The sequence below is a fragment of the Salarias fasciatus genome, chromosome 23, assembly GCF_902148845.1.
Source record: "Salarias fasciatus chromosome 23, fSalaFa1.1, whole genome shotgun sequence".
Lineage (NCBI taxonomy): Eukaryota > Metazoa > Chordata > Actinopteri > Blenniiformes > Blenniidae > Salarias > Salarias fasciatus.
The window spans coordinates 35889972-35904022 of record NC_043766.1 but is presented as its reverse complement, the minus strand read 5'-3'; the positions used below and the strand labels follow the sequence as shown (position 1 = coordinate 35904022).

The following is a 14051-nucleotide window of genomic DNA, read 5'->3' as shown; positions in this document are numbered from 1 at the left end:
ATAATAATTGATGTTGGGTTAAATTACGTGGTGCTTCACCTTAAACAGTTTATTACGCTGTAATTGATTGTTATTGGTGATCCACTGTTAATGACCTGCAATTATTAATTGGTAAATGAAAATTTACTCAAATTAATAAGTAATGAAATTACTTAAAGTAATCAATTACTTTCAGTAATCAATACCTGAGTAATTTATTCCCAATTACCAATCGTAAACCTCAACACTCATAATCTACTGTTTTTGTTGTTCCTTTTTTTGGTAAAAAAAGTTGTGAAAAATATTAAAAATTGGTAGATGATCACTTATATCATTGACAAGTAGTCCTGTTGTTATTTGACCATCCATTTTATTGGTAAAAATGTTATCTTTTACTATAGCAGAGTTTGCAGTTACTCTGGTTGGTTTAGTAATAAGAGGGAAAAAAACTGTTACTGTACATTCCGGTAATGAAATCAGTAGTTTTGTATTGTTCAGTGGATTCAAAAGATTTATATTAAAATCACCACACATAATATGGAGCTTCTTTTCCTTACTGAACATATAATCTACATTTTGGTTAAAGATATCAATGCAAGATCAAGGGGTTCTGTAGACACAACTAACATTTATTATTTTGGATTTCTTAACTTCAATTTCTACAGTAAGGCATTCTAAAACTCCTTCAATTGTGGTTGATTTAGCATCCACCTTGGTACATCTTAAATCACTGTTCACAAACAAGGCAACACCCCCTCCCTTTTGACCAATCCTATTTGTAGTGAATAATTTGTACCCGTCAAATCCGATTTCACAACACTTCTCATCATCTAACCAAGTTTCAGAGATAGCAACAACACTAAAACTTTTGAAGTTTTCTAGATATTCTTTGATGTTGTCATAATTTTTATATAGACTTCTGCTATTGAAATGTATTACAGTAAGAGCTCCGTCCATATTCACAGATTTAAACTGATCATCAGTGTAGTATTCACAATTACTCTTGAGATTTTTATATAGGTTTTTATCAGGATCGATTTCACTGTCAAAATCACGTATTTCACAATCATAATTGTTGTCATTCATATTTAATTGGATATGCTTATAGTCTGTACACAGTTCACTGTTTTAGTTAGCTATCATTTCAGCATCTTTTTTTCTCTCTCTTCTTTTCTTCCTTCTTGTTTTCACTCCTGACACACATACGCACACATTTATTAGGATGGCACCAGACATGTCTCTTGCGCATTGTCCCAAGCACACAAACACATGCACGCACACGCGCGCGTGCGCACACACACACACACACACACACACACACACACACACACAAAAGACAAAAAAATAGAATTTAGGAAAAAAAGGTGCCTCATCAGTTCTAGGCTACTGACTGTACTCAGTGCTGAGCATGTGTCCTTGTAATCCATGGAATCAAATCAAATCACATCAAATCAAATTTTATTTGTATAGCCCTTCACAGACAAAAAGTGACCAAAGTGCTTTACAGTGAAATAAAAGCAATAAAATCATAACAACTAAAACAGATGGTATAATTTGAAATTTTATCCATGATCAATTAAAAGGAGCTTTGAAAATTAGAACAGATAAAATACAATTATAACAAAGTGCCACTGGGCTAGTGAGAGTTAAAAGTCAGCCTGAATAGACAAGTTTTAATCCTTGATTTAAAAAGGCCCAAGTCAGTGATGGTTTGCATGTCGTGGGGAAGTTTGTTCCAAAGTCTGGGTCCAGCAACAGAAAATGCCCAATCTCCCCAGTGTTTATATCAGGTTCTAGGGACTTCCAGCAAGAGCTGATTTGACGACCTCAAAGCTTTGTTTGGATTGCGAACTTTGAGAAGCTCTGTCAGTTATGTGGGAGCGAGGCCATTAAGCGCTTTAAAAACAAAAAGTAAAAGTTTAAAATCGACTCTGAAAGAAACTGGAAGCTACTGTAATGATAAAAGAGCTGGGGTAATGCGCTCAGGGCGAGGCGTGTGTGTTAAGAAACGAACTTCAGCGTTTTGCATCAGTTGGAGGCGATTCAGGCGAGACTGGGACACTCCGATGTAAAGGGCATTACAATAGTCTATTCTTGAGCTGATAAAAGCATGGATTGTCTTTTCCAGGTCAGAGCGGTTTAAAAATGGCTTCACCTTGGTTAGGAGACACAACTGATAAAAACTCGCTTGGACCACGCTGTCAATCTGTTTGTCAAATCTAAAATCACTGTCAAAAAGAACACCGAGATTTCTTACAGTGGGTTTAAAATGATCAGACATCACATCAAAGTCTCCGGGCAAGGAGTCGCCAAATAGGATGCAGTCTGTTTTTGCTTCATTAAGATGAAGGAAATTCTGACATAATCACTGTTTAATGTCAGATATACAGCCCATTACTTGTTTGACAGCATCACTCCTATGTGATGACACAGGCAAATAAATTTGCAGGTCATCTGCGTAACAGTGAAATGATCATTTGTGATGCGCAATCATTGATCCCAAAGGCAACATGTAGACAGAAAACAAAACAGGACCCAAAATAGAGCCCTGAGACACTCCACAGGTTAAAGGGGCAACAGAAGAGGACAAATTTCCGATACTAACAGAGAAACTTCTGTTTGATAAGTAAGAGGAAAAGGGGGAAAAAAGAAAAAAATAGAGAAAAAAAGAATCAACAAGAACTGTCCACATTATCTTAACTTATTTTTATGAGAACTGTAGGGAGGGGGTCAAGTTGGCAGGTGGAGGGTTTGGATTTAAGAATGAATTCAGAAATGGTTTGGACTGAGGGGAGGATGAATCTAGAGATTGGAGTTATGATGGACAAATTAGGAACAGTAGAGACTCCAGAGACTGCAGTTCCACATGTAGACAGTTGCTGGTGGATATCAGAGATTTTGGAAACAAAGAAGGACATGAGGGAGTTCCAGAAATCAGTAGATTGCATGTGCTGGGGGAGAGAGTCAGGGGGTTTTGTGATGTTGAGAAGGGAGAACAGAGTTTTTAAGTTGTGTTGATTGGAGTGAATTAGACCAGAGTAGTAAGCAGATTTGGCTGAGGAAATATGGTCCTTATAAAGCATGACATGATTATTGTACATTTCTTTGTGTTTAGCGAGTCCAGTTTTATTGTAAAGCCATTCCAGTTGTCATCCTTGGGATTTGAGCTGACGGAGGGCAGGGTGAACCAGGGTGCAGAGTGGGTGAAAGAAACAGATCTGGTTTTTAGTGAAGCATGACTGTTCAGGAGTGTATGAATCAGAATCAGTCCATCTATTTTTCATTGAGGATGAGCTCCATCGATCTCAAGAGAGGTCATGGACAAGCCAGGGCGAAGTTTTTATGGAGGAACTGAGATGCCCAGTTGATAGATCACCCTTCTCAGCCTGGCTGATAATGTCCAACGGAAGGGACAGGCTCTTACAGTTGGTAACAGCTTGGACACAGGAGTTTCCGGAAGGTGTCGCAATGCAAGGACCAACCACCCATGGGGCTCCACTCCAGATTAATCTGTTGGGGGGTCTCCCTTAGCCTTTGTCACTCCCGTGACATGAAGTGGTGCTATTTCACCTATAGCTGGGGGGGTTGCGACATACAGACAGAGGGGAGACGGGAGTCGAACTAACAACCTCCCAATTGTAAGATGACTGCACTCTCCACGAAACCACAGCCGCCCTGACAGCTGGTAATGCAAACGTTATACATAGTGTAGCTAGCGAGCTACATATGTTAGCTAGCTATTTGGTTAACGCTAACTAATTCTGCTTCACAATGATAGGAAGAGCCGACATCGAAGGATCGCTCAAGCAAATTTTTCTGTGGATGACATTACATGATGACATGCTTATTTACATTAAGCTAAATATCTAATTCACATGACTGTGTGGCGTCATGTCATGTGAATGAGATGTGTAAATAAGCACAAACCTGTACTGCATCAGAGAGCCAGAGGAACAATTCTGCTCTTCTGTGTTGCAGAGAGAGAAGACGGAAGTCACAAACAGACCCGTTGACAACGCAACAGTGGTCAAAACAACCCATGTGCTGAGTTTAAAAATCTATGTTGGGTCTGAGGGACTCTAACCCACCACAAGAGTTGCAATAAATAACTCCAAACATATCATAATAGCCCAAATTGGGTTACCGATTTCATAACCCAGTGATTGGGTTAATAAAATTTTTTAGTGTGTGGGCAGAAATCATATTTGGAGATATCTGCAGATTTTACATGTTCTGAAGGGGATTTTTGGATCATATTATCAGGCTCCACAACCAGCCGATCAAATCAATGCGATTTTTAAGATATTTGGGGGAGGACAGGAGGCTTCTCAGTTTTACAAGCTGTTATTCAGCATCAGGGAAAGGGATTTAGGAGTTTCTTTTGATGACCAGGATTGGGAGAAAATATGTGATGGTACTCTAATTCATGTGCTGTGGAGTTGCCCTCAAATTCAGGTGTTTTGGATGAGGAGACATCATTATATTGTACAGGTAAAGTGTGTGCATTTTGATTTATGTCCTACATTGTATGTACTTGGACATTCTAAGGTATTGTTGAACTTGCCTAATGCAATGAAGGACTGGACACAGACTGTGATCATGACTGGAAGAAAGATCTTGCTGAGACACTAGAAATCATGTGGAACCCTACCAGTTGATGAATGTATGGCTGACCTTGCAAAGGCTGCTGTGCATGAAAAAATGTGTTACAGGATGATTGATAAGCTACATAAATATATTAAAAAATGAGGCAGATGCATCTCAGTCATCAGTTCTTGAGAAAAGTGCGGCGGTGTAAATACATCTGTGGGAAACATGACACACAGTTCCTTTTTTCCTGCTTGTCAGACAAAGGTTTTTTTTCTGCCTTTTTGGTTCTGCCATCCGTGAACACCTAAGGGTGGCGTTGCTAACGCTAGCAAGGGTTTCATGTTTGTTTTACGTTTAACAAAAACATTTATTGAGGTAAAAAAGTTGCATAGTTCTGCTTTAAATAAGTTTACATCTTCTATGTTTTTTTCTTTCTATTTGATTGATCTTGTTTGTTTTCAAGCAGCAGTCATAGGGCTTCAGTTAATGGTGGGAAATGGGTGGGGTGTTAAATGTTCAAAAAATGATTTGATATGTATATATAATTGTATCATTTTAATGGAAAATAATAAAACAATGCAAGTCTAAATAAAACTGTTTCAAATCATTCATCTGCATCTGGAGATCAGGGTTTGGGTCTGAATGGAGGGAATACATCCAGGGGTGATACAGTTACTGAGGATTAACGACTCACTTTCTGCACTTCTGAGTTTAGGGAGCTCTGATGTTTCAGTGTTTTAGTGTCACATACAGTGAATATATTTCACTGTCATATACGTATAGTGTATATATTTATTTTACTGTAATACATAGTGAATATATTTCAGGGACATATATTCATGTCTCCAGCACTGATAGCTGAGACGGGGTTTTAAAAAGTAGCAGCATCAACACCTTGGTGAGGTGAAGCTGTTCAACCAATGAGGGAGGTTTATGAGGACGGTGTGGTCAGGTTCGCTCTGAGCTGATTGGTTCCTCTCTCAGCTCCACACTAAAACAGGGTTTCTGATCAGGAATATTAAACATGTTTATTATCTACGATCTCCGCTGCTTTGTTGTAGCTGACAGAGATTCTCACCTGATCAACTCTCTTCACATCTTCTTCAGACTCTTTTGGAGAGAAGAAGCTGCTCTCCGTCCCTCCTCAGTCCTTCTGTCTGTCTCTGCTTGATGTGAGGACGCCGTCTCACCCTGACACCTCCCAGTCCAGGAGTCCAAGTCCACGTAGTCCAGCTCTGACATGAGGAACCAATAAAGATAAAGATCCATCATAATCATGAATTCCTGTTAATATTTAATGTTATTTTATTGTAAAGTGTCCGTGAGTGTTTAGAAAGGCGCTGTGAAATAAAATGAATTATTCTTATTATTATTATTCTTCTTATTATTATTATTATTATTATTACAACCACTCTGACACTCCTTCTGAACCAAACTCGTCTCAGCCAGAGAAACACACATGTAGAATAAGGACACGACACGGTGGCTTGCATGGACTCTATGCTCAACTTAACCACTTCCTGAACTTCAGGAGGCTCCTTGTTTCATGTCTTTCATGGGAGGATGAGCTGATTAATGCAGGTGTGTCTGACCATGGCTGCTGTGGTTACAGAGGTCAGACACACCTGTATTAACCCGCTCATCCTGTCATGAAAGACAGGAAACAAGGAGCCTCCTGAAGTTCAGGAAGTGGTGAAGTTGTTCATAGAGTTCATAAAGAAAAAAAAAACTGTATTCAGGAACCAGGAACCTTCATCCAACCTGCAGGTGCAAAGCATTCTGGGATACTTAGCATAGTACTATAGTCCTACTCCTCTACCTCCTCCTTTTAGATAAAGTCAGACTCATTTTCAGGTAAACAGCATAAAGTATCTGACAGCTTATATGAACATTAAAGTCCTGCAAACTCATTTCAGCCTGAACACTGGAACCATTCTCTTCGTTCACATCATAAAAACAAAGTGTTTAAATGAGACATTAGAAATAACAGCCATGACTGAGTCCCTGATAAGACCCACCGCTGGAGTGTCGTCTGCAGACTTTATCAGGCTGTTGGAGGAGTGGGTGGAGACACAGTCCATGGTGGAGAGGGGGGAGGGGGGGGGAGTGGCTGAGCTCAAGGTTCAAGGTGTGTCAGAGCTGAACGACATTAAAACATTAACAGGAATGGAGGATTTATGATTATGATGAGTCCTTATCTTCAGGTCAAAAAATAATATCCACTCTTAATGCACAACCACTTGAACACGCATGATCAGACCTGTTTGGCATCAGTCCAGACATTCCTCCCTGAACAGTGCGCTGGGCGGGCGGCGGCACCACCAAGCCTGAGGCCTCCTTCACAAGGGTTTGAGTGTGAGTGTGAGTGTGTGCGCATGTCAGTAAAGATAAAGATTCATCATGATCATAAATTCCTGTTAATATTTAATGTTGTTTAACTCTGACACTCCTTCTGAACCAGACCAGTCTCAGCCTGACAAACAAACACACACACTGTAAAATGAATAATGTCCTCATCAGGACCTCCACAGTGACAGCACAGAGAAACACACACATCTGAAGGCTGTTCCTGATGTGTGTCTCCACTAGAACAACAGGTGTCCATAATGTAGGCTGGACAGACACACAGACACACAGCCAGCAGCCACACAGTCAGATCCAGTCCAACACAGCGTTGTGAAAGCTTTGTTGTAGCTGACAGAGATTCTCACCTGATCAACTCTCTTCACGTCTTCTTCCAGACACTGTAGGAGAGAAGAAGCTGCTCTCCGTCCCTCCTCAGTCCTTCTGTCTGTCTCTGCTTGATGTGAGGACGCCGTCTCACCCTGACACCTCCCAGTCCAAGAGTCCAAGTCCACGTAGTTCAGCTCTGACACGCCCTCAGAACGTCACAGTCCATCTGAACTAAGGCCAGGCAACGTGATCTGTATGGCAGCACTCCTCAATCAGTTCAATCAATCAATTTATTTTTGTATAGCCCAATATCACAACAACAGTTGCCTCAGAGGGCTTCAAGATGTTACATTGGTTGGTAAAAATAAAAACAGTGAATAAACATAATGTTAATATGTCAAATTCACAGTAATGAGACAAAACGAAGCAACCACCGCCTTAGACCCTCACATCCGGCAAGAAAAAACTCCAAAAACCCAGTGGGAAAAGAAGAAATCTTGGGGAGAACCACAGTATGGAGGGATCCCTCTCCCAGGGACGGACAGCTTTGGCAACAGCATGAGACAATCAGAAGTCAATGATTGATGGACTTCCTCCTGGGCCGGCAGTGTCCTCTTCATGTCTCTGAGACGGAAGACAAACAACTTGTGTCTTTGGAGCATTGATTGGAATTCTGCTCCAGCTTGAAGAAGGAGAAAATCACAGTCAGTGAGCTGTTAGTCTGCAAGCAACCTCCCACAAATGATGATGTGTTGTTGTGTTGAAGCAGGGTGGAGAGGGTGGAGGGTGGATGCTCTCTCTGTTTCTTCTGTAGAAGTTTCTGAGCAGTTGTGGAGCAGATAAGCCTGTTTCAGCATCCTCAGGAAGAACATCCTCTGCTGGGCTGTTTTCTCCAGGGTGGAGGTGTTTAGTGTCCATGTCAGATCCTCAGTAAAGTGATGACACCCTCGCTACCTCTTCTCCACTGATATGGAGTGAGGCCGGTTTGACTCTCCTGGTCCTCCTCAACTCCTCAAGTCTATGATGACTTCTGTTGTTTTGGTGGTGTTAATGACCAGGGTTTTGCCTGCACCCCCCCCCCCCCCCCCCCCCCCCCCCCCCCCCCCAAAAGATGTTGGACCTCCTGCCTTTCAGTGTCGTCTGCAAACTTTATCAGGGTGTTGGAGGAGTGGGTGGAGACACAGTTCATGGTGGAGAGAGTGGAGAGGGTGGAGTGGCTGTGTTCATGGTTCTAGTTCTGGACGTCAGGTTCCCCATCCTGTCCATGATCCATGAGCACAGTGTGGTGGAGAGTCCACGTTTGGTGAGTTTGTGTTCCAGTTTCTGGGGGATCCCAGTGTTGAAGACACTATTAAAATCCACAGAGATCCTCCTGATGAAGGTATTGAGCTGCTCCAGGTGGGTTCAGGCTGTGTGAAGTTAAAGTGAGACAGGATCCTCTGTAGATCTGTTCATCTGGTCCATGAACTGATGGCTGTCCAGATCTGTAGGGATGCTTCTCTTGATGTGTGCCAGCGCCATCCTCTGGAAGCTCCTCATAATGACCGGGTGACTGGGGTGAGAGCTCTTCCCTGTTGCTTCAGAACAAATCCTGACAAAGAGAATTAAACTTTACCTTCATACTGCAGCTCCATGTACAGCGGTGTGCTCAGTCTCTATGTATTTGTGAATGTGCATATGTGTGTGTGTGTGTGTGTGTGTGTGTGTGTGTGTGTGTGTGTGTGTGTGTGTGTGTGTGTGTGTGTGTGTGTGATTGCATGTATGCATATGTATGAACATGTTTGCACATGTATTTTTTATGTGTATCAGTCATACAAACTCCTGAGCAACTGTAGTCGCTTGTGGCTTCAGAACCATGGACAGCTCCATGTTTACAGTGTACATATATATATCCACCTGTGTGTGTGTGTGTGTGTGTGTGTGTGTGTGTGTGTGTGTGTGTGTGCGTGCGTGCGTGCGTGCGTGCGTGCGTGCGTGCGTGCGTGTGCGCGTGCGTGTGTGTGTAGGACAGGTGGAGAAGTTCTCCTGGAATGAGCTCAGCAGTGAACAGTGAGAGCTGCATGCAGGTCAGGGAGAGCTGAGCAGGACTCTTTGCTTTCTGCTTTGTTTGATTTCATCTTCCTGTCAGTCTGACTGCTAAACTGTGGAGTCATTTGAGCTCGGATACATTAGAGACTCTGCTACTTGAAACTGTGACTTTATTATTGTTCACTGATTGTTTTAACCTGTATCTACTATCAGTAGATAGTAGATCTATTTCATACTGTGTAGAGTCAACCTGCTGACTTCACTAAATATTTGGTTTGTTCTTGTTGTTTCAGGCAGAGCTTCAGTTTCCTCCACAGTTGTTCAGGAGCAACACTGAGGAAAAACTCTTCAGTGGATTCAGTGATGAGGAAGGAGATCAGGAGCTTGGTGAACCTGCTGATGGGACTTGGTGTTAATTTATCCTGTTCAGCCTCCGACGTTTGATTTTGATGCTATTCTGTCACTAAATAACTGTTAAAGTGTTTTATCAACATCCCAGACACTGAGACTGACTCAGCCTGTTGTTCTGTGTCTTATTGTGTAGTTCAATAACTTACCTCTCCAAATTAAAAGTTAACATAATTTATAGTCCACATAATCCATATTCCACCCGATTATAGAGCATCTTCCTCGACTAACATCCAGATTGTGGAGTGTCTTCCTCCTCTAACATCAGATTATCGAGCATCTTCCTCAACTAACATGAAGATTATAGAGCATCTTTCCCCTCTAACATCAGATTAAAGAGCTTCCCCCACTAACAACAGATTATACAGCATCTTCCTCCGATTCTATCGAACGTAAAGAGTTAATCAGTTATTAAATAGACTCACACAGTGGTGACAGTTGTACTAATGCTAACGCTACTGCTAATGCTACAATAATCCAGCTATGTGGCCATGGTTAACTCAGTGACTGTCATGTCAAATCCCAGTCAGCTGGATGCACTTTGATGCACCAGGAGAGTCCACTCCAGTCCTGTAGGGGGCGATCAAGATCTCAAGCCAGAACCAAGGGGAGGTGGAACCAAAACTCACAAGACCAGCTGGTAGGGGGACAGAATTCACTTGCGCACTAATCTAGAAACATGGTCTGGAAATGTTTGGTGGCAGCTCTGCTTTCTCTCTCCTGCTTCCAGGAAGAGTCGATCACAGCTCCTGATCAGACTCAAGACACAGCTGGTAGCAGAGACATGACTGGTTTTGTTTGGTTGATATTTTTAAGGTGGACTCATTTGATGAACAATTTTTGAGTTGATATTTCTAGGTTAAAACACTGATTGAAACTTTATGTTAACTTAAAAGATAAATATGATACTATGAGCATTTTTGCAGATTATTACTTTTTCTGTTACTTTTTACTTTACTGTTAGATTTATGAACTTTGTTAACTTTATGGGAAAAGTTGTTGAAATTGTGAGATGTTTCCCTGGTGTAATGAATGAGTGATGCATCTTGATGCCTATTAGTCTTTGTTAATGATGAGGGGTATTCTGGGTAATTACATTACGTGTGTGTGGGGATGTGCAGAATCTGTTGGATAAAGAGGGCAACTGAATTTCCAGAGTCGGTGTGTTTATTTCTGTCAGTCAGCAAAGTCTACCGACATTACATGGTGTCAGAAAAGCTGAACATCTGGACTCCACGTGAAAATGCCGAAGTTCAACCCTCCCAACTAATTTAAGTTTGACTGCCCCACGGAATGGAGGGAGTGGAAACAGAGATTTTCGCGCTTCAGGCTGGCAAGGAAGCTAAACAAGGAAGAGGGGTAAATTCAAGTGAGTTCGTTGATTTATGCAATGGGAAGCAAAGCTGAAAAAGACATTCAGTTTCTGAGTTTGCAACGGAGGATGAGAAGAAGGATTATGAAGCCGTATTGAAAAAGTTTGATGACTACTTCGTGCCTCGCTGCAACGTAATCCATGAGCGGGCATGTTTCTACCAGAGGAGCCAGCAGACAGGTGAATCAGCGGAGATGTATATCAGGACACTATACGAACTGGCGGAACATTGTGACTTTTGCACTAAGAGGCACGAGCACATCAGAGACCGCCTGGTGGTGGGGATAAAAGATAAAGAGCTCTCCCGTCGGTTCCAGCTCATGGTGGACCTAATGCTGGCTCAGGTTGTGAAGCAGGTGTGCCAGGCGGAGGAGATAACGCGGCAGGTTAGTCTCCAGTCAAACCAGAAGGAGGCACCATTGGCTAATGTGAATGCAGTCCAGCGCCATGCCGCCCGATACAAGAGGAAAGAAGAGGCGTGGCAAAGCAACAGCAACCCAGCAGCCCACAAAATGGAGGAATGTGGCAGATGCGGTAAACCAAGACACTCTGAGGAGAGGAGATGCCCTGCACTGAAAAGTAAGTGCAACAAGTGTCAGAAAAAAGGACATTGGGAGAGAGCTTGTCATTCAAAGGCTGTAAGAGAAGTCACAGAAGACATGGACTCATTCCACTTCCTAGGTGAGGTCGACAGTAAAGATTAACAGGATGAATGGACTGTTAATCTAACCATATGTGACAAGCCTATAACCTTTAAGATTGACACTGGAGCTGATGCTATTGTCATTGACCAATGGACATTTAGCAAAATGAATCCTGAAATTAAACTGCAACCACCTGACACTCCGTTCACAAGCCCTGGAGGGAGGCTTCAGTGCATGGAATAGTTTCAGGCTACCACCAGCTACAAAGAAAAGCAGTACACATTCCCAGTGTACGTGATCAAAGGGAAATGTAGCTGCTTATTGAGCTGCCCAGAAGCTGTTGAAATGGGCTTAGTGAAGCATGTGGATGAAGTCGGGGGCTGTCTTCAATTCAGGGGGTTTGCTAAAGACTGAGCCAGTCAAAATAACTTTACAAGAGGGGGTTCAGCCTTATGCAGTGCATACAGCCAGACGGATACCTCAGCCACTAGTTCCCCTCATAAAGAAAGAGCTGCAGAGGATGGAAGATGAGGGCATCATTGAAAAAGCAACAACCGACAGAGTGGTGTGCTGCCATGGTTCCCATCCTCAAACCCAACAGGAAGAAGGCCAGGTGCTGCGCTGACCTGAGACGACTCAATCGAGCAGTGAAACGTGAGAAATACATGCTGCCAACAATGGCGGAAATAATGCCATGTCTTGTCGGGTCACAGGGGTTTACCACATTGGATGCTGCCAGCGGTTCCTACCAAATTCCCCTGCATGAGGACAGCAGGAGGCTCACCACATTCATCACTCCAGTCGGGAGGTACGCTTTCCGCCGCCTCTCTTTCGGAATAACAAGTGCCCCTGAGATATTCCAATGGAAAATGTCAGAAACACTGGCAGGTCTGGAAGGAACAGAGGTTTACATGGATGACATTTGTATCCACGGTCCGACACAAGAAATCCATGACCAGCGGTTGACAGAAGCTCTGAGGGTCATCGAAGCAGCAGGCCTGAAATTGAACAAGACAAAATGCAAGTTCAGTCAGAGACAGGTCCGCTTCCTTGGTCACTTCATCGATAAGACAGGAATCAAACCCGATCCAGACAATGTGAAAGGAATAGAGAACTTTCCCCAACCCGAGAATGTGACAGAACTCAAAAGATTCCTGGGGATGGTAAATTATCTGTCGAGGTACAGGACAGAACTTTCAACTGTGGGTAAACCACTTTATGATCTACTCAAAACAAATACGGAGTGGACTTGGGGGCCAGCACAACTGGAGGCGTTCCTGAAACTCAAAACTGCTCTCGCCTCTGCCCCTGTACTTACCTTCTACGACGTCACCAAGGCGACTGTGGTGTCAGCAGATCCAGCAGCTACGGGCTGGGGGGTGTCTTGCTCCAGCAACACGGAGATCACTGGAAGCCCATTGCCTACTGTTCCAGATGCCTGAGCGACGCAGAGACCAGGTACTCTCAAATAGAAGAAGAGTGTTTAGCTAGCATTTGGGCTTGAGAACGTTTTGAGAAATACCTTTATGGGCTCGACAGTTTAAGGCTTGTAACTGATCATAAGCCTCTTGTCCCCCTGATGTAAAGACTTAGTAAAGACTTAGACAGTGTTCCCATCAGATGTCAGAGATAGCTGATGAGACTTATGCACTTTAATGCTGTTGCTGAGTATGCTCCAGGCAAAACCCTCACAGTGGCGGACGCACTCTTCCGGGGCCCAGAGCAACAGGTCGGAGATGGAGCTTTGCATGAAGACGTGGTGGCTCACGTCGATGCTGTCCTGAGCCAAGTACCAGCCGCACCCCAGAGGATGGAGGAGATTCGAGTCAAGACAGGAGAAGATCCACAGCTCCAGTCCATCTTGGGCTTCATCAGGCATGGCTGGCCTGAATATGCTGAGAAGGTACCAGAGACAGTCAGAGACTTTTTTCAGGTGAGAGGGGAGTTGTCCGAGATGCAAGGTTTGGTCACTAGAGGGAGCCGCATAGTCATTCCTGCAGTGATGAGAGAGATGATTTTGGGAAGAATCCATGATGGGCACCAGGGTTTGGTTAAGTGTAGAGAGAGAGCTAACCAGTCTGTTTGGTGGCCCAAAATGTCAGAACACATCACTGAGGAAGTTCAGAAGTGCATGTTCTGTACCCAGAACAAACACACACAGAGGAAAGAGCCATTGATGCCAAGCGAGCTTCCACACAGACCATGGCAAAAGGTTGCAATAGTTCTATGCAAGTTTAAAAAGCAAAACTATTTAATCGTGTCTGACTAGTACTCCAGGTATTTAGAAATCCTTCATCTGCCTACAACCACAAGCAGCCAGTTAGTTACCAGGCTCAAAGCCACATTTGCACGCCATG

At 43.2% G+C, this 14051-nt stretch overlaps 2 protein-coding genes across 2 annotated transcripts in view; both read right to left on the bottom strand.

The window, feature by feature from the left end:
* LOC115382198 (NACHT, LRR and PYD domains-containing protein 3-like) overlaps positions 1–7502 on the bottom strand; it is a gene marked incomplete at its 3' end in the record, with an annotated part of 406576 nt that extends 399074 nt beyond the window's left edge. The window contains exons 1-2 of the mRNA XM_030083892.1: positions 7402–7502; positions 5648–5767 (exon numbers count right to left, since the gene is read on the bottom strand). The remainder of the gene's footprint in view (positions 1–5647; positions 5768–7401) is intronic.
* The window catches only part of LOC115382176 (NACHT, LRR and PYD domains-containing protein 3-like), a 1518151-nt gene that overhangs the window by 1463580 nt on the left and 40520 nt on the right, over positions 1–14051 (bottom strand). The gene's annotated exons all lie outside the window — the stretch shown is intronic.